General features: G+C 42.4%; 1 protein-coding gene across 1 annotated transcript in view; it reads right to left on the bottom strand.

Annotated features, from left to right (window-relative positions):
- Positions 1-27,622, bottom strand: part of LOC126470580 (popeye domain-containing 2-like) — a 625,481-nt gene that overhangs the window by 511,632 nt on the left and 86,227 nt on the right. The window lies entirely within an intron of this gene.

Below are 27,622 nucleotides of genomic sequence, written 5' to 3' on the forward strand. Positions count from 1 at the left end.
TCTAACGATACATACAAGAAACATGAGAATAAGGCAAGGAGGCTATATGGTAAATCTCGCTGTGCATTACATGAAAGCTGACGATTTTACTGTAGTAGCGGGAAAGCTCACAGAATGTGAAGACGATCATGATTACGCATCATGACAGTTCCACCATCGTTAACAATAGGTGCTCCAATCACACTACGCTACGCTTTTGGTAATAAGCCACTGCTGGCATTTGTTTGTCCATCTGTGTCGTTCTAATCTGTAGTCATTTACCACTTGCCTAACATATTTGGGAAATGGTTCAGATTTCCCAGTGCATTTATCATCATATTTTATACAAAAATACTCCAGGTTGTGGGATTTGCTCGTCAGCCTTACTAGGTTGGATTAGTAGATACGATGATGCATAATTATTTCGCAACCCTAAAACTCACACATCAGAGTGCTAACTACTCGTAGAAGAGGAAATTGTCACATGCAAGGATTGAGCACACCTTCCAAATGATTTGCCGCATTTACCATCTTACAAGAGAACTAAAAAAATAAATAAATAATGACTTCTGCTCGCAGCAGCATCAGACAGTGAACGTGACTCCGTATTGGCCTATTTGTGCATCACCTTCCATGAAACGGTAATCAGTAGGACACTAACGATACATGAGAGCCATGAGAGCATGATTCAGGGTAAATCTTAACTTCCAACACATTAAATCTGCTGATTTTATTGCACTGTGTACATGTAGGAATTTATGTGTAATAAAACATGTATTTTAGTTAATGCAGGTTATCCACGTATTTTTATTAACACTTTGCCGTTCGCACGTCTCGTACAAATTTATTCGCTTGGCGTTGGCAGCGCTAATTCGGATTACTTGGCTTGTCGCCGGCCGCTTGTCACCTTTCCGTTGATGACAAGCTTCAAACACATTGACTTTTGCGCGCTTTAATTTGCCGGAAATCCTCTATTTTGCCGTCTAGTTCTACGAACTTGAATTTTCTTTTCAAGTAACTTCTCTGCAAGTTCTACACTGTTATAATAATTATCCATGCAGAGGTGATGCCACTTTCCATCAGAAGATGTCAACAGTTCCATCACTGTTTTTACTAAAGGCTGTCCAGCGCCGGAATATATCTTGAATGAGGAAATGTATCCCATACTCGAATCTCACAGCATCCCAATTAGTATGCTATATTCCGTAATTTTCGACCGATTGTAAACTTTAAAATTTAACCGTCCACGCCACGGTATCATTCCTTCATCGACTGAGATTTTCTGACTTAGATTAAACGTTTCATTAAACTTTTTTGGAAAAATAATCAATTACGAATTCCACTTTGACAAGCCGGTCGGCATTATCTGGTTTATTGTTGCTGTCGGAAAAATGTAAAAATGATAATATTTGTCTGAATCGGTTGCGGGACATCGTTTTGCGAAATATCGATGTGTCTGCTGTCAACGGATTCTTTCACTAATAATCACCGATCCTTGCTTTTTTTTTACACTTCCCATAAGGATAGCAAGCCCTAACCATTTTCTCGCATTTGGGAGGTGACATTTCAATCCCGCGTCCGGCCATCCTGATTTAGGTTTTCCGCGATTTCCCTAAATCGCTCCAGGCGAATGCCGGGATGGTTCCCTTGAAACGGCACGGCCGACTTCCTTCCCCGTCCTTCCCTAATCCGATGAGACCGATGACCTCGCTGTTCGGTCTCTTCCTCCAAAATCAACCAAACCAAATAATTTTCTGACCGATGACCTCGCTATTTGGTCTCTTTCCCCAAAATCAACCAGCCCAAACCATTTTCTATGTTCGGGTTCCGTAACGTCGACAAATTTTCATTTTTTTAAATCCATTTTCCTTCTATTGCAATTTTGACTGTAGTACTTCTTGGTTTCGTTGCTAATATATTCAAATAGATCTTTCCCAATACATAATTCTACGATATCCTCGACACACTGTGTATCTTTGGGAAATATGTTCGGACCCAGGATCCTTCAGATTTATTATTGCCCTCGGTAAATCAAAGTCTGACCTCTGTGCTCCGTCTTCTTCGTCTGATTCAGCCGAATCAGTTGGCAACCGTAGTATTCGTCAAATTCTTCTTGGACGTATTTCACTATCTTCCTACGATGCTGCTTCAGTTTCATTTTTTTATATCCAACGTCTTCTTCCCAATCGGCCAAGTCGTCCGGAATGTCAGAGAAGACGTCCGCGCATTTATCGTAAATAATCCTATTGTCTATTCCGTCCGCCATGATGAAAGGGCACAAGTACTTATAAAAACAAAATACTTTTTGACGTGTGTAACTTATTATTACCTAAACAAAACACCAACAGAATGCAAAAGATATTGAAGTGCTGTCGCCGGCCACTGCGCGATACTATGCTCACACCACCACTGTGGTGTCGCCGGCCACTGAGCGATACTATACAAAAGACACCATTGTGGTGTTACCGGCCGTTGACAGCTATTTCGCGCACGGCACCACTTAAATGTCGCCGGACGGCATAGTGTTAATAAGACTGTATACGCAACTGCAACAGCTCATGAATGAACTCAACGGCATACATGACCCATGTAACAAAAATTATTTTAGGACGTTTTTAAGGTCATTTGCACACTGGGTCCAGTGGCTGCTACTGATAGCATGCAAGCCTCTCTGTCTCAGTGCGTGGGTGACACTGTCAGGTGACAGTCTCCTAAGAGTTATCTGCAGGAGGCAGGTACACGCTTCATATTGGCGAAAGGAATTCTAGACCGTTAACTAGAGCAGCAAAAATCAGTGAGTCCCAATTTATCATGTTTGCATATGCTGTTTTTCTGGGACTTACTGGCAACTAATGCATGTGTGTTCAGACTGTGGTGGTTCTTCCACCAGCTAGATGGTTAACATATACGCAAGTTATTGAGACGCTGGGTTTCTCAGACAGAAATGCAATTATCGTGTGGCATTCATGGCCAGGAGGCCCCTATATGGCGAAGTTAGGACGCCAGGTTGCAAGTCTTATTTCAAGTCAGTGATGATGAGATGATGATGATGACAGCACAAAATCCAATCCACGAGTGGAGAAAATCTCCAACCCAGCTGGGAATCGAACCCGGGCCCGCTGCATGGTTGGCAATCACATTACCACTAAGCTAAGCAGATGGACACTATTACAGAGCGTAGGGGTGATGTGGCGTGTTAGTGAAAATACTGTAAATATCGACAAGTGTTTGTACATTGGACTGTTTATGTCACTGTTCTTTTTTTTTATTTTTTACTTTTTAGCTGTATGACACTGCATATTAATAGTGCAGGGATAACGAACGCTGGGTACTTAGCAATTCTGTATTTGTTGTTAAATAATGCATTATGAATTTTATTAAACACTGAAGCTCCCCATGTGCGTTTCAGAGTGTTGGTTTTGGTCATGTTTCGTAGTGTGTACAGAAAACGCTAGGACATCATTAAACTATAGAAATGCTTGTATTTTAACACACACTATTACGTCGCACATCAAAAATAATATAGGAGTGATGTATATATGGTATACAGCAAGAGTGGATTTGTATAAATATTGTATTGCGGAAAGTTGATTGTAATTGCGTGTCTTTTATTTTGCCTGGCACACTAACTTTCCCTCTCGCATAACCTCTAACATTAAAAGCCGAATGGTTGAGGGGGGGGGGGGGGAGGAGGAGGAGGAGGAGGAGGAGGAGGAGGAGGAGGGGGCTTGTGTGTTATTGGTTGGTTCACAGAGGAAACGGAGGAGGGGAGGGAAGTGCCTAGCGCTTAAACTGTCAGCAGCGCTTATCATTCCGCTGGTGAACGCATGCTTACTGGCAGGTTGAGAGAGATTTGCTGTTACTGACGTGGGATGCATACCACTCCATGAATGCTTGATTTAGTAGCAGAGTCTTTTCTGCCAGCAAACCAGCCGTTTGCGTCACAAACGATTAAACATACATTGTTTAAATAACTCAAATAATTTCTACCGCTGCTGGAAGTGGGTGGGCGGGGCGGGGGGGGGGGGGGGAGGTGGTCTGATGGCGCCTGCAGGGGTCACCTCTGTAGATGCGTATTTAATAGCACTGTGCTGATTCTTATACATGCTGTATTTACGCAAGTCTTTGGCTGAAGACCTTGGAATTTGGTAAAACTGCAGTGCTTACAAGATTCTGCTATGACATCACACACTAGTGTCATAGTTCATACACTTTCTTTAATATTTACCTAGATTTTGCAGAATATGCTGTGTCGCCGTTATTTCTGCTAATAGGAGAACGAGCTGGTTTTAATACATACACTATGATGTTACACACACAGGTAATCTAGGGATGTCTTAGCAAGAATTTATTTACTTGTATATTGCACTCTAGTATCTTTAACATTTAAAGTTTTTTCAAGAGCGTGTTTGTTGTTACATTATGTGCTGATACACTTGGTTAGTCGGTATTTTGGGAATATCAGTAACAATTAGAACATCATCATCTTACCCCATCTGGAACTGATGGCTGGTCGTTGCTAATTCCTCGAACAACAAAATCCGCGTGATTGGAATAATAACACAATTAATTTGTTAGTTACAACGAATACAATCTGATCCTCTCACTACAAAGTACATACTTCGAATGGTGAGCAACTGTGCATGAATGATTTGGATTGTTCGGATACTTTTGAGCAAATGCTGCAGTTTGATTGGCTGAAAGCATCATGATATCGACATAAAGTGACGTTGACGTGATACAACGCTGACGTCAGGTGCAGACGCAAGAAATTCTCATAAATGGAATAATAATACAATTTATTATTATTATTATATTATTATTTATATCAAATAGCCACATCCTGGTCTCAAACAAACCTGATCAATGCTGGACGAGTGGGCGCTGGGGGATGGGAGTGGTGGGTGGCCTCACCCAATTGCCTCAGTATGTAACGTGACATCGGAAAACCGTATATGATCTAGAGATAAGAAACAGGCTATAACCGGTTTTGTTCCAGAATCCACAGTACTATACTACTCATGCCCTAACTGACGATGACAAACGAAAATGTATAAAATTTTATCAATTCATTCTGGGCATGCATTTGGAAGATAACAATTTTCTTCCACAGTTAGTGTTCAGTGACGGGGCTACATTCCATTTAAGTGGAGTAGTTAACCATCACAACGTAAGAATATAGGGAACACGGGAGTACTGTCATTCCGTAATCTGACACGAGACAGACACACTACAGTTTCATGTGTTTTATGCTCTCACTCAAGAAATGATTTATGGCCTGTTGTTTCTTTTTTCAGAACAGACGATTCATAGAATTACATACCTGTATATGGAGATCTGGCTTTTTGCATTTCTTGTCAATGAGCTGCCTCAACCATGGACTGGGCGTAAATTACCTACGGATCTCGCTCTACACCACTGGCCTCCATGGTAGTGTGATCTCACGATATGTGATTTGCTTTAGTAAAGGTTTGTGAAAGACTGTGTCTATATGCCTCCCTTTAAAACAAATTTTGCTGAATTATGACGCCGCAGAGTAACAGCAGTGATTGCAGTAAATCGAGGCATGCTAGTTAAGGTACGGGACGTCTGGATTCTTGTCGTGCGACCAGTGGAGGTACAGTAAGCATGTGTAGAAGGTAAGTGAAAACATTAATCCAAAACGTAAAGCTGTAAGTGCATTCATGTTAAAGAAACACTCTCGTAAAGTCTGATGGTTCTGTTGAAAATAAAAGCTTTGCAGTACATGCTAATATTTATCTCACGTTCGTTCTTCCATGCAGAAAATACAGTCTTGTGAAATGGGGTGAAACTGTTTGAAACACACTGTTGAAACTATTAATTTTTTTCCATCGTAATATAAAGAATTAGTCAGGCAATCGATTTCAATTACTGAACAACCATCTTCAGATCACAACTCCTAATACAACTGGTATCACGAAACACAATTCGCGATACAACGAATAAGGATGCATTGCAAACATCAAATTGTCAAGGTGCTAAAAAAAGCCTTCTGAGGGAAACTTAGACCCAGCTTTGCATGTGCTCTGGGTGACTGGTTTGTATGCAAAATCTTCAAATGTACACGGATGCTTCAGCGTCCGCTATACAGACACATAGTTCGACACGAAACCATGAGTCAGTTCACAACGTGACACCTACATAATTGAATATTTAATAGGGTGGAATTTAAATGTTGCTAAGCAGATGCAGTATTTACTCGCGGTTGACGGATGCTGTAAATGTGTCATTAACGCATTTCGAAAACACTACAGGTTTCAAAACTTCCAGATTCCAGTGAGAGTTCCTCTAAATCGTTTCCAAACCAAATGAGTCACCAAGACCAACACGGTACTAAATTAAGCAGCACTGTCACTGTGTTCTTTTTAATTACAAAATTTAAAAAACCAAGGAACCCCATACTCTAACAAAACTACTTGCTACGAAGGGCTAATAAGGGGAACCTTGGTGAATAATGATACCACCGCGAAACTGAGTTCTCGTGATCTGCGACAACAACCGCAACTGATAACGTTGGAGAAACAGAGAAGCGAAACCAGAAGCGTTATCTGATACGTATTTACAAACAATAGAAATGCAGAAGCCCTTTCTGTGGGTTCAACCGCATGCAATTTCATCCAAAGAACTTACCAGCTAAGAGGCCTGGCCAGAAACGCTAAAGACACTGTTACCTTAAACGAGGGGTACCTGTTGATCACTTATGTGTTTCTAGTGATAGTTGTATCAGGGCAGCTATAAGCAAGTGGTTGCTTGCTTCCACTAGTTCGAAATCGTAACGCAGTAGTCTTCTAGGATGCGGAACGTTCAGCAAAGGCACTGAGGCAAGGGATGCTTTCTCTGGCAAAAAAAGTCAGCCCCAACCCCATCAAACGCCACACAGGCGACAACTGTAAATATACGAGGGTCTTTCAATAACTAAAGAGACAAATTGGTCGGAAGAAAAAAGCGTTTATTTTTCCAAAGCAATACTTGTTCTATTACTTTTGAATGCATTACGGGAACAGCAGTGATCAATGTCTTGTAAATAATTACTATTAAAAACAGTCTTGATCACGATTTATTTTACAAGGTGACCGGTTTCGACCACTACTGTGGTCATCTTCAGACCATTGAGTAGGAACCCCTTTCTGTTGGAGAATCACAACTGGAGAAACCAGTGCACGTCTTACTTTATATAATGGAGGCTCCACCCACTTCTGACTACATGATGTCATTATTAACCAATGAGTTATACGTCGAATTACAATTTAAAATTTCTTAGTTAAAAGAACATTGTCAAGAATAAGAAATAAATATACATTAAACTTAGCTTATTTAACAGCTATTGTCAATTAAAAAGCGTTAAAAATATTTAAAAATGTAGGAAAATGAACTTCGGTTTGGCAGTACATGGGTTGCCCTCTCGTGGCCTGTCAGTGAACCATTTGGAACCACTGGTTGCTATGGTGAAGTTAGACGCCGTTGCAAAGATGAAGGAGCAAGCTTTTTCCACTGAAGTTGTTGTAGAGTCGATAGTGGAACTAGTGGTTGCCATGGTGAGGACAAACGTCGATGCAAAGATGTGGCAGCAGGCTTCTTTCCAATGAAGTTGTTGCGAAGTGGAATGGAAAAGACTGTGGCGTCAGACGATGTATTATTGAGCAGCAACTTGTCTTTATTGAAACGAAAAGAGTAAGCTACAATAATCTGTAGCTGATATATATACTACATGCTGCACAAATACGCTACGAAGTAGTTGACCGTATATATGAAATATTATCTATGAAGTTAGTATGTAGATTACAAGTGCCATTTTTTTTTTTTTTTTTTTATAAGGCATTGCTATTCCTCAAGTCATATAAGCAAATAAAATTGAAAGAATTTAAAATTATAAAATTATTAAATTATGAGCCATTGTCAATAATAAAATAAAACGATGTGAATTAGCAGTCTAAAAGCATAAAAGCAATAATTCTAAAACAGATAGTCTATCATTTTTAAATATTTTTAACGCTTTTTAATTGACAATAGCTGTTAAATAAGCTAAGTTTAATGTATATTTATTTCTTATTCTTGACAATGTTCTTTTAACTAAGAAATTTTAAATTGTAATTCGACTTATAACTCATTGGTTAATAATGACATCATGTAGTCAGAAGTGGGTGGAGCCTCCATTATATAAAGTAAGACGTGCACTGGTTTCTCCAGTTGTGATTCTCCAACAGAAAGGGGTTCCTACTCAATGGTCTGAAGATGACCACAGTAGTGGTCGAAACCGGTCACCTTGTAAAATAAATCGTGATCAAGACTGTTTTTAATAGTAATTAAATACTTGTTCTACTTTCAAGAATAATCCCCTTGAACATTTATGCACTTGTTCAATGAGCTACAAGCTTTTTTATTCCGGCTGCAAATAACTCCTTATCTTGATGTTTGAACCATTTTCCCCACAAAGTTTTTCACGTCCTCGTTTTCCTGGAACCTCTTCCGACGTAATGCCTATTTCAGTGCACCAAATGGTTCAAATGGCTCTGAGCACTATGGCACTCAACTGCTGTGGTCATCAGTCCCCTAGAACTTAGAACTACTTAAACCTAACTAACCTAAGGACATCACACACATCCATGCCCGAGGCAGGATTCGAACCTGCGACCGTAGCAGTCGCGCGGTTCCGGACTGAGCGCCTAGAACCGCGAGACCACCGCGGCCGGCTCAGTGCACCAAGCAAATTGAAATCACTAGGTGCTAAATCAGGACTGTAAGGGGGATGAGGCAGTACTTCCGAGCTCATTTTTTCAATGGTTTCACGGGTTAGTTGAGCAATATGAGGACGTGCGTTGTCTTGCTGGAGAATCACACCTCTCCTCCGAGATCCACGACGTCTCTCTCTCATGTCTGGCTTCACCTTGTTGAAAAGCAAATCCGAGTGTTATTGGCTGTTCATTGTACGCTGCTCTTAGAGATAATCACAAAAAACTGGACCTTCAGCATCCCAAAACACAGTCAACATGACTTTTCCTGCTGATGCTTGGGTATTCAATTTTTTCTTGACAGGTGAGTTGGTGTGCTACCACTACATGCTTTGATTTTTTTAGTCTGGCTCATAATAGTGAATCCAAGTTTCTTCACAAGTTACAATTTTGTTGAAGTGCTCACCTTCTCTTTCATAACATTCCTTTCCCCCTGTGCACACTCTCAAACTTGTTTCCTTGTGTAGCTGCGCCAACTCCTTTGGGACCCGTCTTACACATGTTTTGCGGTACTTCAGCTTGTCACATATAATGTTATGAACTGTACCAGTACTAACTTGAACCTTATCAACTATCATTTCCACAGGCACACAGCGGTATGCACGAATAATGTCATCAATTCGACTTTCAAGTGAGGGAGTTGAAACTGCAACTGGTCGGCCTGAACGGTGTTCCTCAGACACTGAGTCGCGACCATTTTTGAACTGCTTTACCCACTTGCAAAGAATTGCACAATTCATACAACCTTCACCATAAGTTTTAGACATTCTGCAGTATATATTCAATGGTTTCTCGCCTTCAGCAAGTAAGAAACGAATAACAGAACGTTTTTCAACTAATATGGACATTTCAAGCGGCCTCGCTATCTTGAAATGTAATTTTGAGGTTATAAACAAAACAATGTTGATACATCAGCTGATCAGGACTCATCCCAGCGATGCGAACTTAAAGCCATGAAACTACCAAACTTTCCCAAACTTTCTCTCTCTTCTTATTGAAAGACCCTCTTATGTACTAACAAAGGAAGAGATCCTCGCTCACGGCGACCATGAAGGGAGAGGAGCACACTACGTATAGTTACGTGATGTTCTCAGAAATCAGCCACGCGGGAGTTGCTGCCTGCGGCCAGCTCAGAGGAAGGTGGGGACGAGTGGTCCATCCTATAAAGACCTTTCTCTCAGTGTTAGTCATTAATGTGCCGAACCTGTGACGGTTAATTTCGTACCAGTGGCGTAAAATTTCCCATTTTCGAGATTTGCCTATCCGCAGTTAGCTCCACAAGCACTGTACCTCCCGTAGGGCTTAATTTTTAATGCAGTTCCTCTGCACCACCTACGTTGTTGTTTATGCTTATAGACAGAAAATACACTGAATAGCCAAAGAAACGGGTACACCTGCCTGATACCCTGCAGGGCCCCCGCGAGCACGTGGAAGTGCCGCAGCACTACGTGACATGGACTCGACTAATGTCTGAAGTAGTGCTGGAGGGAATTGACACCATGAATCCTGCTGGGTTGTCCATATATACGTAAGAGTAAGAGGATGTGGAGATCTCTTCTGACCAGCACGTTGCAAGGCATCCCAGATATGCTCATTAATGTTCATGTCTGGGGAGTCTGATGGCCAGCGGTTGCGTTTAAGCCCAGAAAAATATTCCCGGAGCCACTCTGTAGCAATTCTGGACGTGTGGAGTGTCGCACTGTCCTGCTGGAATTGCCGAAGTCCGTCGGAATGCACAATGGACATGAATGGATGCAGGTGATCAGACAGGATGTTTACGTATGTGTCACCTGTCAGCGTCGCATCTAGACGTATCAGGGGACTCATATCACTCCAACTGCACGCGCCCCACACCATTACAGAGCCTCCATCTCCTTGAACAAACCCTGCTGACATGCAAGGTCAATGGATTCATGAGGGTTGTCTCCATACCTGTACACGTCCATCCAATCTGAAACGAGACTCGTCCGACCAGGAAACATGTTTCCTGTTATCAACAGCCCAATGTCGGTGTTGATGGGCCCAGGCGAGGCATAAAGCTTTGTGCTTTGCAGTCATCAAGTGTACACGAGTGGGCCTTCGGCTCCGAAAGCCCATATCAATGATGTTTCCTTGAATGGTTCGCACGCTGACACTTGTCGAGGGCCCAGTGTTGAAATCTACAGCAGTTTGCGGAAGGATTGAACTTCTGTCACTTTGAGTGATTCTCTTCAGTCGTCGTTGGCCTGTTCTTGCAGGATTTTTTTTTCCGCCCGCAGCGATGCCGGAGATTTGATGTTTCACCGGATTCGTGATATTCACGTTACACTGGTGAAATGATTGTACGGGAAAATCCCCATTTCATCTCAACCTCGGAGATGCTGTGTTCACTCACTCGTGCCCCGACTATAACACCCGCTCAAATTCACTTAAATCTTCATAACCTGCCAATGTAGCAGCAGTAACCGATCAAACAACTGCGTCTGACACTTGTCTTATACAGCCGTTGTGGACCGCAGCGCCGTATTCTGTCGCTTTACATATTTCTGTTATTTGAATACGCATGCCTATACCAATTTCTTTGGCCCTTCGGTGTATGTAACTATTAAATTTCAGCGTTTGTTACTTAGGATCTCTCTCTCTCTCTCTCTCTCTCTCTCTCTCACTCACTCACTCACTCACTCACTCACTCCATCCCTCCCCCCCGCCCCACCCACCCACTCCCCGTATGAGCCCTGATTTATGTTCGTAGTCCTTACGCGAAATGTACGCTGGTGACAGTAGAATCGTTCTGCAGTCGGCCTCAAATGCCCGTTATCTAAATTTCCGCACTAATGCCTCGCGAAAAAAAGCGTCGTCTTTCTTCCAGTTGAGTCCCTGATAAAAAAGCTGGCAGCCTTCCTCTGAATTGCTTCGATGTCTTCCTTTAATCCGACCTAATAGGAATAGCAAACACTCGAGCAGTATTCAAGAGTGGGCCACACTAGTGTTCTATACAGGGTCTGCTTTACAGATCAAACACACTTTACAAAATAGAGGCGTCCCTTCCACAGGACACACAGCTAGAGCTATCTCAATTTTCAACGTTAACCTTACAGCAGATTGGTGTTGATCACTCAGCTCACTGTTTTGAAGATGGGTGTACGGACCTCCAATCACAATACAATAACATAGCTGAGCTCTTCAAGCGCAGTGATTTTTGAATTTTCAATGTTTCCGGAGTAGTTTATATCCTGAAACCACTTCGCCACAAATAGCCTTAATAACAAGGAAGCGAAACAGAGTGTAGGAAATTTAGGAAAACGCTAAGTCGAGAATGACATCATGGAAGCGAGACGTACAACGTTACGAAACGTTTTCAAAAATAGAACTGAACGGTGCACAAAACAAGAGAAGGGACAAAATACCAATACACTAACCGTAAATGACACGGAGAGAACGTCACTAGGTCTTCAGCAGCGGTCCCGCAGCGCAGAATAGCATGTCAAAGAAGAGAGCGCTGATTAAGCAGTTAGTGTGCGGTTTCGTGCGAGAGCACTGCCTCTGAGTAAATGTCTCTCCCCGACCGTGGAGTGCACTGTGAGAAGTTAATTAACGGACTGAAACTCATTACCTCTGCTGTATTTTATACTCTGAAGCAATACTGTGACGGAGCTGTTTTGCAAAGACTTCGACACTTGGTGAGCTAGGCTTTAATTTGCAACAAAGTAAAAAGCAAGTTACCGGAAGCGAATAGCATGTCTGGAAATCTGTCACCTCGTACTAAGCTCACCGGGCGAAACAAAAACACAGAAATTAATCACTTAGCATACTGACGCTTACTCGAGGCGCCTGCATAACGGATGGCACGAGGGGGAAGTAAGGACAAATGCTTTGCGAATGTAGACCTGAGATCGAAGCACAGGCAGGGTTGTACACTGTAGTGCCTGTCTCGTTAATAAGAAGTAGTTGATAGCCAATGGGCGTAAAAAAAGACATATCTACCGGAAGTAACGAGTATTAAGTATTAGGCAGCGGCATACATCCCCCCTACGATTTTACCCTGGAAACGCAACCAGTCTCGTTGCGAAACCTATAGGCTCCAACTGCCCACCTTCTCAGTTTGCTATCGCGACGTCGTCTTGTAATAAAGGTCTAGAGTAGGCTAGGCTTGTCTATCTTATACAAGCCCCTACACCTCTGCACAACTACTGCAGCCTACACGCAACTGAACCTGTTTACTGTAGTGAAGCCTTGATCTACCATTATAATTTTTACTATCCACCAAACGTTCCTCCACAACCCAAATGACGAATACACGATGCCTCAAGATATGTGCAATCAACTTATCCCTTTTTAGTCAAGTTGTGACAAATTATTTTTCTCCTCAATTCGATTCAGTACTACTTCATTAGATATTCGATCTACCCATACAACCCTCAGCATTCTCCTGTGGCAACACATCTCAAAAGTTTCTATTATATTCGTGTTTGAACTGCTTAACGTCCCCTTTTCACTTCCTTTTTAGGTTAGACTGCAAACAAATACCTTCAGAACAGACATTCTAATATTAATTTTTTATGTTAAATTTCTTTTTATCCAGAAATACTTTTCTTGTCGTTGTCAGTCTTCCCAAGTTGTCAGTTAAGTTGCTGCTCTTATGGCAAAACTCATATACCATTTTTATCGTTGATTTCCTTATTTAATTCCCCCACAATTGTCTGACTTAGTTCGAATGCATTCCATTACCCTTGTTTTAGTTTCGCACATGTCCATGCCATAATCCCTTATCAACACACTAAGCATTCCATTCGGCTGCTTTTTCAAGTCCTTTGCCGTCTGTGTCAGATATACAGTGTCACTGTCCAATCTCGAAGTTTTAATTTCTTCGCTCTAAACTCTAGTTTTCCAAATTTCTTCTTGGTTTACTTCACGACTTGCTCAATGTACAGATTGGATAACATCGGTGACAGACTACTACCTGGTCTCATTCCTATGTCAGTTATTGCTTCCATTTCATGATCTTGCACTTTTAACTGCAGTTTTGCTATCAATATTTTATTTGGGCAACATTTAGATGGTTCAAATGGCTCTGAGCACTATGGGACTTAACATCCATGATCATCAGTCCCGTAGAACTTAGAACTACTTAAATCTAACTAACCTAAGGACAGCACAGAACACCCAGTCATCACGAGGCAGAGAAAATCCCTGACCCCGCCGGGAATCGAACCCGGGAACCTGGGCGCGGGAAGCGAGACCGCTACCGCACGACCACGAGCTGCGGACGCAACATTTAGAATTTCAAAGAGTAGGTCTATAGTAATATTCCACTAAAAAGTCAGAAGACGATATTTACACAACTGAATTAGTTGCTTGATCTTCGCATCATGTCTCTTAACTTACTTCGTTTGACAACCATATTATCCGATCGTGGGGCACAGGTAAGCAAAGGGTGGCCAAAGCACACCAACAGAAATAAATCCTTTGGATGAAAGTTTCATTATAAGACGACGGTATATTGTAGATACCGTGCGAACGCTGAACAGCATTATGAACGTAATACGACGAAATATTCACTTATACGTAGTACTGCATAGACTTCCTTCGAGTGTCTGAAAAAAGATGTAACACGTAAGAGAATAAAAAATCACGAAAGAAGTGCCATTAAAAGAATAAATCTTAGGCCACCACGTACTTGATGTGACGCCAGTCTTTCTGTGCTGAACGGATGGCGTGATCTCATTCGAACCCGTAATTTATTACGCAAAACTGAAAGGCTACTCAAGGAAAAAACGTTATCACAAGAAATTCAGCTACTCTTGACAGTGTAGCTGAGACTGAATTGCCACGAGCGTTAGACGGCAAAATGTCTGCTACGTAAGGATTGCACCACATTATAAAATGACACTACCACGGTCCTAGCATTCTCAGGCCAAAATCGATACTTAATCAAAGGAATAACGACATTAGCTGCTATTGGGCATTACAATAAATAAATGGGGACGATTAAAAATATTTGGCGGACAGGGACTAGAAGCCAGATTTTCCGTTTCTCGCGAACGGTCACCTTGACCGCCTCGGCCATCCGTAAACGGTCCGTGACCAACTCAAATTTCCAGTTTATCAACACACTACTGGCGTAGTTCCCCTACTCATTATCCTTACTGATCGTAGAGATCGTTGATTCCCCACTAGCAGCTAATGTCCTTATTTCTTTAATTCTCATATAAGGCTGCAATATCAACGACGGTATACTACATGAATAAGAACGATAATAGTCGTGGATGACAGCGGCAGTCCCTTAGAAACTTCTCTAGGAAGAGCTTTGAATCACCAGCATTTCTGCGAATGTGCGATCTTAGATTCCAGTTAGGTAGAAAATGAAATTTTAAGCTTTATTACACTACAAAAAATAATCTTACTCTAAATAAAGAGAAAACAACAACTGAAATGGAAGTTATTTGGAAAGTTCATATCTTTGCACAGCTGCGAAATTAGAACGTTCACTCAAATAACATTCAGTATCGTACTGATCCATTCCGAGAATTCTAACACGTTTCGATCCTGCTTGGCACGCTGTCCAGAAGGCGGTCGAGACGTTTCTGCTCAAGCCCCTGGGTGACGACCTTCCCGAGTTCACCCATTATGTGAGGGGGAGTTCCTGCGACGATTTCGACTGGTCCGAAGCTTGCTCAGTCGGAATTATATGAGTAGAAACCGCAGACCATTCCAGTCTGTTGATTCCCTCCTCTTTGAGAAAGGTGTTCACGAGATGGGCGCATTGCGCTTGTGCATTGTCGTCTTAAGAGATAACCCGCCACTAAAATATTGACTGTATGGCTAGACAATAATTTTCAGGATCCTATCCCGATAAAGCACAGAGCTGAAAATACTCTCGATAACGATGACATCCGAACATGCTGTGTTATTTTTGCGGTGGTGGTGGTGGTGGTGGTTAGTGTTTAACGTCCCGTCGACAACGAGGTCATTAGAGACGGAGCGCAAGCTCGGATTGGGGAAGGATTGGGAAGAAAATCGGCCGTGCCCTTTCAAAGGAACCATCCCGGCATTTGCCTGAAACGATTTAGGGAAATCACGGAAAACCTAAATCAGGATGGCTGGAGAAGGGATTGAACCGTCGTCCTCCCGAATGCGAGTCCAGTGTGTATTTTTGCGGCTTTCAGTCCAAAAGTCTCGTGGAAGTCTCCACTCTATTTTATTCTCAGCAAGCCTCTTCATCTCTGAATAACTGCTGCAACCTAATTTTTCTTCAACCTTGATGCTGTATTAATTTCTTTGTTTCCCTCTTACAATGTTTTCCCCCGAACGCTTCCCCCAAATACTAAATTGGTGATCCCTTTATTTCTCAGAACGTGTCCTAACAACCGATACCTCCTTTTAGCCAAGTTACACCACGAATTTCTTTCTACAAATTAAATGTCGCAAGTTCAGACACTTTACTGGTCACATACAGTTACGATTTATACGATATAGGCTGAGGTGCTATTCCGAGACCTGGACAGCCACGGAAATACTGTTCGTGCGTAAGGGGGAATTTGAAGTAGACTGGGGCGGCAGTGAGACTTTGGATCGAAGAGGGAGGCGTGCCAGGGTAATCCGTGCATTTGTGTGAACCACTGTGCTAAGCTGGCTTAATGGCTAGTGCACCTGCCTAGTAAGCAATAGACGCTGGTTCGATTCCCAACATGGTACAAATTTTTTACTCGCTGCTTCAGTCTATATACATAAAAACAAGTATCTTTCTCGTGGTTATATGTAAAATCCCTCCAATCTTTAGCATTCTTCTCTAAAACTACTTTTCAGAAGCTTCTACTCGCTTGTTGTTTGAACTGTTTATCGTCCACGTTTCACTTCCGCACATGAGACCTGCCCATAACATGATTGATCCATTCCCCTTCTGAGCTCTTTGGAAGGCATGACAGACTATTTTGGTACCACCGCCATATTTTCTGTAACGATCATCGATCTTCAGACGTATCCTGAAAGCGACACCATTCATCCAAGTTTTGAAATTTTCTTTGTCACCACACCGCCCGCCCCCTTCCCCCGAACGTTGCAGTCAACAAAGCCGCAATCAGTTCTGTTTTATTCTCCTCTGGATACCTAAGTTCCTATTAAGATAGTAGCCAGCACCTTGTGGTATAGCTCTAAGTTTGCTTTACGTCGCTGTAGCATACGCCAATGTTCAGTGGGAGTAATATGTGTGTGTCCATCTAGGCGTCAGATTCAGACTCAAAGTTTAGATCTCAATATTCCGCCAACAGATCCTCATAAAAAAGGGAAAAAAAGCAGAACACACTCCTATCTTTGTCAAAGTGCACCACGAAAGTACTGTCTAATACTCCTGGAGAAGTATACCACACAGATTCGTGGTTCCAGCCCCACTCTTGGGCTCGCTGTCGGCGAAAATGTCTTGGTTAAAGAAGGAAACGGTATTAGCTACATCTTTTGTTAAGTCCAGTCATAGTTTCGAGAGAGAGAGAGAGAGAGAGAGAGAGAGAGAGAGAGAGAGAGAGAGAGAGAGAGTGGGGGGGAGGGGGGGGGGAGGGGAGGAGTAACGTTTCAATAGGTTTGAAATTTCATACATTGTAAATAATGATTAATATGACTGAATACAACAATGTAGGTACGAGACAAAATGACAGAAAACATAGGCATCTCGCCGGATGTTTTTTCTAATTTCTTCGTTAATTTTCGCCCCTTTCCATCTCTTTTCCCGTCTTTACACAGTTTATCGCTCTTATACTTTCACTGTTAATTACTTCAGTCTTTTCTCATAGTCCAAAATGTAATGGCACGTCTCACGCTATTCGTAGAGGGTATATGCAGATAATTTTCTCAACGTAACAGGTTGATTACGTATTCATACATATACAACACCGCAACATACTGCTGCCTGATGTAGATACGGTTAAACACAGCATAGTCTCGAATAAGTGATTTGATCGAGGTACCATTCCTATTAATATCCGGTGCCTTGTCCTGCACGATGCGTTTAAGCACAGTCTGCAAATAGTGTGGGCGTAATATTCAAACTGCTTGTTGTGGATGTTTTTGCATAACTGCAGTTGTATTGAGAACGACTTTAACGAACCATTCGATTGATGTGATGACTAGCTGTTTGTCTAAAACGTGGATAAAAGCGAGAGTAGAAGAAAAAAATCTGTTAGTTTGTGAAAGCATATTTAGTGGACTGTCTTTGGCCTCCAGTCTCATTAATACAATTCCTACCTAAAACGTCTCAGATGCGGAATAGATCAAAATTACTTCTAGGAAGTATCGTTTTCCTAAATATTCTTGTTGTTGAAAATATCTGGTTTACTTTTAAATTTTATAATAATTTTCCTCTTTGAATTTCGTTATTACATCATACCGAAAGAAAATGTAGCACCAAACAGGACACTAAACCTAGCAGTGTAACACATTTTTGATGTCACGTGATGCTCACAATGTTCAGCTTGCTATTTTAAATTACTTTCAACCCCACCACTTAAATAATGAACACCCTCAACGATACGTCCCGATGTTAACATTAGGTATTGAAATAAAGTTTTTGTCAATGTCAGTCATTATTCACAAATTTTACTTCAGACGGGAGTTGTCCCTGACACTTTACAATCCTTGAATTTACTATTAAGAAGTGGATATCTTATTTAATTAAGATTTCCCTGGCCTGCAATTATCATTGTTCAGCGCCCCATATAATTTCAGTTTAACCTGAAGGTAAACATTTGACAATTCTGTTGCATTTGCAAAACAGTATTTGACCACTGAAATTGTGTTACCAGTTGAAGATAACATGGAAGCTTCAAGGGATAAACAAAAGAATTTAACAACAAAGAAGGATCTAGTTTCTGCAGTTATATTGCTGATACTTTTTAAACCGCCAATATATGCAGACATTGGGTGAACAGCCTATGTGCAGTATGGTGCAAGATTTACAATACTGAAAGCTTATTCTGTCTGTTTAAGTTCCTCCATCCTGGGGCTGAACCCTCCTTGCAACTTTCATGGGTCTTTCATTTGACATGTCTTAGCAGCAACCATTCATCGTGATTTACCGTTACAGTCCCAATTACATACGCTTACAGTCATGCCGATTAACAAGTTCGTTACGCATAACTGAGAAATTTTGCATAAAGTCGATTTAAATTACACATGTATGACACCCAATCACCTAACCACATTCGAAGTCCGTGAGTTCCACGGAGCACCCCATTGTGCTCTCTCACGATGTCTAATGACTGCTGAGGTCGCTGATATGGAGTACCTGGAGATAGGTGGCAGCACAATGCACCTAATACGAAACACTTGTGTTTTTTGGGGTGTCCGGATACTTCTGATCACATAGCGTATGTGGCACGAGGTGTCTACTCACAGGTCACGAATTTCCTGTAAATTACCGGCGCGGAGTTGGCACCTGACAGCGTCCCACACGTGTTCGATAGTGTGGTGGCCACGACACTGATGTGAATTCACTATCATACACCACAAACCACTGTGCCATGGTTCTGGCCTTGTGACACAGGCACTTATCCTACTGGAAGATGCCATCGCAGTCGAGGAAGACATAAAACATGATGGGATGCACATTTTCCGCCATAATGTCCACGTACAGTCCAGTCAACGAAGGAAAAATAGGGGAAATAATTCGTGCAATCACATATTTTGTGCAGTAGCAAGAGAGAGTCTCATGACCAACATTTTTAGAAATCCTGACTGTTGGGGTTAACATGGGGGGAAGGGGAGTTTACATGTCATACTTTTTAAGTACCTCTTGAATAACTCGAAAAGTACAAACTCTACTGTCCAAACACTACTGGGCATTAAAATTGCTACACTACGAAGATGACGTGCTACAGACGCGAAATTTAACCGACAGAAAGAAGATGCTGTGACATGCAAATGATTAGCTTTTCAGAGCATTCACACAAGGTTGGCGCCGGTGGCGACACCTGCAACGTGCTGACATAAGGAAAGTTTCCAACCGACTTCTCATACACAAACCGCAGTTGACCGGCGTTGCCTGGTGAAACGTTGTTGTGATGCCTCGTGCAAGGAGGAGAAATGCGTACCATCACGTTTCCGACTTTGATAAAGGTCGGATTGTAGCCTATCGCGATTGCGGTTTATCGTATCACGACATTGCTTGCTCGCGTTGGTCGAAATCCAATGACTGTTACCAGAATATGGAATCGGTGGGTTCAGGAGGGTAATACGGAACGCCGTGCTGAATCCCAACGGCCTCGTATCACTAGCAGTCGAGAGACGGGCATCTTATCCGCATCGCTGTAACGGATCGTGCAGCCACGCCTCGATCCCTGAGTCAACAGATGGAGGCGTTTGCAAGACAACAACCATCTGCACGAACAGTTCGACGACGTTTGCAGCAGCATGGACTATCAGCTCGGAGACCATGGCTGCGGTTACCCTTGGCGCTGCATCACAGACAGCAGCGCCTCCGATGGTGTACTCAACGACCAACGTGGGTCCACGAATGGCAAAACGTCATTTTTTCGGATGAATCCAGGTTCTGTTTACACCATCATGATGGTCGCATCCGTGTTTGGCGACATCGCGATGAATGCACATTGGAAGCGTGTATTCGTCATCGCCATACTGGCGTATCACCCGGCGTGATGGTATGGGGTGCCATTGGTTACACGTCTCGGTCACTTCTTGCTCGCATTGACGGCACTTTGAACAGTGGACGTTACATTTCAGATGTGTTACGACCCGTGGCTCTAGCCATCATTCGATCCCTGCGAAACCCTACATTTCAGCAGGTCCTGTACGGGCCTTTCTGGATACAGAAAATGTTCGACTTCTGCCCTGGCCAGCACATTCTCCAGATCTCTCACCAATTGAATACGTCAGGTCAATGGGGACCGAGCAACTGGCTCGTCACAATACGCCAGTCACTACTCTTGATGAACTGTGGTATCGTGTTGAAGCTGCATGGGCAGCTGTACCTGTACACGCCATCCAAGCTCTGTTTGACTTAATGCCCAGGCGTATCAAGGCCGTTACTACGGCCAGAGGTGGTTGTTCTGGGTACTGATTTCTCACGATCTATGCATCCAAACTGCGTGAAAATGTAATCACATGTCAGTTCTATTATAATATATTTGTCCAATCAATACCCGTTTATCATCTGCATTTCCTCTTGGTGTAGCAATTTTGAAGGCCAGTAGTGTATTTGAAAAAATTAGATTACACTAAGTGTTCTAAAAAACTGGTTCTATTCACTTCTTTATGTAGATCTAACAGTCTAAAAATCACAGAGGATAGAAAAATCGTAGATGACCAAAACTAGTGTATTAACAGTACGAAGGTAATGTTCATTGTTGCATGAAATAGGTGAAGACCAAACATTAAATGTCTGTACCACATCTCGGTACAGCAGAGCCGTGGTAACACACTGTGATCAGATCCCGACTTCAGTAGTGTGTCATGTGCCATCCATTACATATAGCTCTTGAGGTAACACTTTCTAAGCGTTGTCTGTAGATGCCTTCTGCTGTGCTATATTTTAATTACCTCCTCTATTTAGATGTTTATACCAATCTTTGAAGGTATCAAACTTGATTGCCTTCATATACCTTTTTTTTATTTAGGAATTTGATTGTATTTTGGTATTTCACATAGTTACCATTTTCGTCTCAAAGTTCCCCCTGCTTTTGGAGACGGCCATATACGGGAAACGAAAGGAAATGAACGAATCTGGAATACTTTTGGAGGGTTTTGACTATCGTTTTTCAGATGTTTCCAGTGAAAAAGAAGATCCTGATGTCTGTGTACAAGGAAAGCCTTTATGGTTCTGAGCACGATTCCAGTCACATCATTAGACGAGTGAAGAAGAGTAAAGTGACAGTGTTTCAAGTAATTCCGACACTAACGATGAAGGCGATTCTGTTCTCGTGAATGATTCGGTTTTTTTAAAAAAATGTTAACCCTTTAGATACTGCGCCAGAGACTCACTCGGACAAGAGCTGTCAGGGATAAGAAACGAGTCTTATATTGAGAGCTGCATACCTAAGAAACCAAGGTGTTGCCGTTACGTCAGAGCTATAATGAATTTTACCTTTCCACTGTAGCTCCGTGTTTTATGAGTATGAGAACGGTGCGCTGCGATCGCTTCCTACTCCTCACCTCGTTCTCTCTTACGGAGGAGTGCAGGCTAGTTGTGAGTTAGCATGGAAGTTGAGTGTATGATCTTGCTGCTGTAATGTGGGACTGACAGGGCGAAATCACCAGCTGTCGAGATCAGGTGGCCTCTCAAAAAGTTGTGTTTTGTCGGGCTGTGGACGGTGCAAGACAAAAATTAAGTGACGCTGTGTATAAAATTGCAAATGTGTTCCATTAAAGGAAGAGCGATGTCAGGAAAAGTTCGATGCTGTAGTCCACTCTTCAGACGAAAAGCATATGAATGATTGTATACTTGTTTATTCCACCAACATCATGAAAAATATGTGATCGTCAAACGAAAACAGGGTACAGAACAACGACAATTATGTCCCTGCGACCAGAAAGAGCGCTATTTGTATATTCTTTTAGACACGGAGAATTGCGTTTACGGACTAAAATCGTTTTGTAGATTATCGCACATTTCTGTAACTATTTCGTAGGTTGCTGCAAATTAGATAATACGCTTGATATTTGTGTCCTGTTTAATTGTACTGTCGTCACATACTCGATGATTGTGTGTGTGTGTGTGTGTGAATGAAACTGTAGATGTTCTTTGAAGAGAGATTCAATATTAAAATAAATTTACAGGTTAAATTCTGCCAGAGAAGGAGGTAAGCACCAGATCGGGGACACAGAGGGCAAGAAAGAAAAAACAGGAGAAAAGTTTGAGCGCTGCATGGAAGCTAGAATCGCACCAAATTGTATACACAGAACAATAATGACTGCTAACCAGTCATTCATTGTACGGGGTGACAATTATTGAACTATACGAAAAAAAATGTAAATTAGTTTCAAACAGCGGAGTGCATACACTTTATTCAATACGTAAACGTCACTATAGATATTCGGATTTAGGTTATGACATGCTCAATGTGTCTGCCATCATTGGCGATGATGTGGCGCAGACGAATAGCAAAATTCTGCATGACCCGCTGAAGTGTCGGAACATGGATGCTGTCGATGACCTCCTCAATAGCTGTTTTCTGCTCAGCAATGGTTTTGGGGTTATTGCTGTACACGTTGTCTATAATTTAGCATCACAAAAAGGAGTTGCATGTGTTCAGATCCGGAGAATATGGCGGCCAATCGAGGCCCATGCCAGTGTCGTCTGGATACCCCAGAGCCAGAATGCAGTCTCCGAAGTTCTCCTCCAGATCAAACACTCCTGCTTCAATGGGATCGACCTCCACCTTGCATGAACCCCATCTCGTAGAAATCTTGGTCACTTTGGATAATTGGGATGAAATCATCTTCCGAAACCATCACGTACCGTTCGTTTGATAGTCATCGAGCCATCAAAGAATATCGCACCGTTTTTTCCGTGACTGAACACTGCACATCACAGTGTCATCCGTTGAGCGCGAAGAGATTTTTCGATCGCGAAATGCGGATTCTCATTCCTCCAAATGCTCCAATTTTGCTTATTGACGAACCCTTCCAAATGAAAGTCGGCTTCAACAAAAAGGCGTGTGCGCATGCACATACTAGTAACCATCATGCCCAGCGGCCAACCGTGCAGTTTGAACGTCCTAACGCAAACCGTTCAGAAGTATGACGATTTTGTTTCATACAGTTCAATAATTGCCACCCTGTATGTACATACAGCGTGGTCAGATATAAACTGAAAAGCTTGTAAGGGTGCTGCAGGGTAGGTTGTGCTGAGGAATCTCTGTTAAGAAGAAAAATCGATAGTTAATTAGAATTGAAGTTGTCAAATAAGGCTGTTGCACGATCAAATTCAAGCGGCGCGCCAGATTCAATTGGTATTACCTGTTCTCATAGCGTAGATGACAACGCAAGAGACTGCTCAACCTTTGGCTCGGGTTTGTGCTTACTACTGTCCCATGTCTAGTCTCTGTATCGCGCGCTTTTTCGGCTTTAGGAAACCTAACGAAACACACCTTTGGCGACACCTACTCTGGCATACGGCTTGAATTTGCGCGCTCAACGGCTAGCACTGCTAACTTCAGTGCTAACTAATTCGGAAACGGCGCAACGTATCGAATTTCTTTGTTAACATTTATTTCTCAGCACAACCTGCCCTGTAGCATCCTTACAAGCTTTCTAGACTGTTTCGGACCACGCTGTACAGTAATCGTCATCCCAACTGTTGCTAATGTAGCGGCGTGCAACGAGTCCTCGGTTGTAATTGTGAAATCGTGTACTCGCTCCTCTTTCTAAGTTGATAAGAGTTCATTTGAACCCGAAAAGATTCAAGCGACGAGTTTATCGTGATAAATGAGCATCGGCTGAGACTCGCCAGTCGAGCCTCCGAGCGTACGGAGACTGCGACTTCAAAGATGCCGTCACGGGGCTCGCTGGCGGGTCCACGAGACTTACGGGCCTCGCAGCGGACGTTTAACGTCGCACTAGCCTGCTTGTTCGCCACACTTCGCGAACGCTCTGCTCCGTGCAGAGCCTACGGGAAATCAATATGTAATTGATATGGGACTTACTAAAGATCTTAACTTCGGCGTGTGCTATCGAGAGCTTGCATATATTTAAAAGCGCAATCAGGAATTATTAAACTCGTCTGAAATAATTATTCGCTCCCCGGCGGAGACGGCTGTTGGCACTCTTAAGACCTGTAGCGTCACGTGCCGTGACGTACACGCCACGGCCCGCCTTTCTCGTTGGCGGGTTTAAACCGAGTATACAGCGCTAGTTTCTGATCTCTACTGGCAATATCAGGGCACGAATGAGACGTGGACACCGTCTCAAATGTGTTATGGCATAAATTGTGTTCTGCGGGACGTAACAAAAATGGCTCTGAGGACTATGGGACTTAACTTCTGAGGTCATCAGCGGAGACGCAACAGGTGCAAGAAGAGATTGAAGGGTATAAGCGTAAATGTCGTCAAGCAATTCCCTTCTTTGTGCGTCTGAAGACTGAAGCTTGAAAATATGTCTCCATTCTCTCTATCCCATTAAGTCACTTGAAGGAACTACTCTCTGTTTTACAGGAGTGGTCGTTATACCGATCATTCCTCAACACATCATAGAAATCGGTAACGATACAATGTGTAGATACACCTGAGAACTGTCTGTTATCCACAAAATGCGTTAACATTAAACATAATAAAATATTTGTTACTAATAATACTAACGCAATAAATGCATACGGACGTAATCTATGTAAATCTTCACACAGTGCTCTACTAGATGGGCAACGGATTCTGAGTCATCGCTGCTCGCTCTTCGGTTTACACACAGACTATACCTCCCCAGTATTTTCCGTCCATTCCTGAGACGTGCACGCCTTCGATATGTAATCGAAAGCGTGTTTAGCCTCTTTGCCTGTAGCTAAGCAACATCCTGCTTAGCGCCCCGCCAGGCCCCGTGTAAGCTTTGCCTCCGTTGTTGCCTGCCGATAACAGGAGGATGGCCATCCAGCGGCAGCGGCTTGCATGTACGTGGGATACGGACGCTGTAAGAACTGCCGGAACTGATTAGCACTTTCAGAGAAAGTCTGCACTGCCAGTCTGTAAGTTTACGTGCCTGAGAAACACAACGCTCTGGTGGAAGACATTATGGTTTCACGTCTGCTGTTTGGTATCTAAGAAAATTGAGGGAAAAGTGGAACGACTGAGCCATAAGGACTTTCTTGGTGTGCATATTAATTTTCAGACTAGTTGGGGCTGTCCGTTGTGTTGTGGTGTTCTTATATTGCGTGCTTTGTGCTTGAGTTAACCCTAGTGTTGCCAAGAGTGGGTTTACCGGTGGTCACATTAGTAAATGTTATTTTGTTTCACGCTTATTTCCGTCTATTGCCTTTGTGTTCTGTGTGCGACCGATGAACATTATGAATTGTGGCTGTAAGGTGTACTCAGTATAAAAGCAAAGTTCAGTTTTCCTGGTTTAACTGAAACTGTGTTGGCATTCTGGTTCACATTACATTTATACGCTTGTATATGAATTTTAAAAACGAAAGACAAATACATTGCTTAATGTGTATCTTTATGTTAGAAGTCTCGCTGTTTTTTGGCTTCGAGCCCGATTTGTAATTCAGGAGTATTATTTTGGCTGGCCTGGGTACGCAGGGTTAAATGTTACTGTTAGGGAAGCCAACTTGAAGTTGTTTCTTCAATTGATTTGTACATATTTTATCTTTGCCCTTGTGTTCAATAGTGTTTTTTCAACAGCGGCTCATTTCTTGCTCTGAGCTGATAAATGTCCATTCATGTTAGCTTATTTATATGCAACATCTGCCAATGGAAATGTTCTTCTCTCTGCTTTAGTTCAAATGGCTCGGAGCACTATGGAACTTAACATCTGACGTCATCAGTACCCTAGACTTGGAACTACACAAACCTAACTAACCTAAGGACATCACACACATCCACGCCCGAGGTACGATTCGAACCTGCGACCGTAGCAGCAGCTCGGTTCCGGACTGAAGCGCCTAGAACCGCTCGGTCACAACGGCCCACTTTAGCTCATACTGTACTTGTTAATCTATGTTGAAACAGAACCACTAGAGGGAGGTGAAGCTTAATAGTTTGTTAACTTCAATTAAACTGTCCAGTTTATAATTCTAAAATTGTACAGTTCATTTGTTTGCATTTATTAAAGTTCCTCAGAATTATCAAAAACTAGCTAAAGAAATACGTAAATATTTGCAGTACCATTTTTATCAATAAATTGTCTTTCTGCTTCAAACGTTATTTTTCGGAATCTATCATCTTACCAGTTCCAGCTCCTCGTTATCAACAAAGTCCCTTATTTCAGTAGAGGAAATAACTTCATCGTCATCGTGTTTATATGGTGGAGCTACTTCCGCAATTTATGGAAGTTTATTTGTAGTTATTAATTGAGTGGTTCTATGACCAACCTCCTTTTCTGAAAATGGATTAACTTAGCTTTCTGTCCAAAGGGGTAACCGGAAAATCAAAAATAAGTCGTTGTTGAGCCCTAAACATTGATACTGGAATCATTCAAAGTTATATTGGTTATAATTTTGATGATGTGAAACGGCCTAAGGTGAATGTGGTGTTGGCTTTTGGCTTGAACGTACAATACCGCAAAAGTGAACGGTGGAATTGTGGCTGTAGATCCTCTGACAATTTTCCAAAGGATAGCTGTTGTAAAAAAAAAGAGTGATGATGTTGTACAGCGTATAGAATATGAATTACCTCCATGCTTCACCAATTGAAATAAAATGTCGGTACAAGGCTTCTGTGCTTTATGATCAATACGTAGGCTATGTACGAAAACATTATGGTCAAAATTTTGTGGTTTTCGATGGGTGTGGTGATATCAACAGGGCAGGAACAGATCAGAAGAGAAGGGTTCCAACACTAACTTCAGATTACATTAATTTTAATGAAAAAACTTACAGTGGAAGGAATACACAGAAAATGTTGTGGGAAGGCCAACTAAAGACAGCGTTTTATTGGCAGGACACAGAAAATGTAACAGATCTACTAAGGAGACTGCCTACAATACGCTGGTCCGTCCTCTTTATGTGAGTGGACGTCCCCTTCTGAGGTCCGTATACTCGCTAAAACGATTCCCCGTTCTTCTCTGCCCCGCTTACATCCTTTCCTTACCACATAGGTTCAATCTCGCGTCCGGCCATCCTGATTTAGGTTTTCCGTGATTTCCCTAAATCGCTCCAGGCAAATGCCGGGATGGTTCCTTTGAAAGGGCACGGCCGACTTCCTTCCCCATCCTTCCCTAATCCGATGAGACCGATGACCTCGCTGTCTGGTCTCCTTCCCCAA

This window comes from Schistocerca serialis, chromosome 3 (genome assembly GCF_023864345.2).
Source record: "Schistocerca serialis cubense isolate TAMUIC-IGC-003099 chromosome 3, iqSchSeri2.2, whole genome shotgun sequence".
NCBI classification, from domain to species: domain Eukaryota; kingdom Metazoa; phylum Arthropoda; class Insecta; order Orthoptera; family Acrididae; genus Schistocerca; species Schistocerca serialis.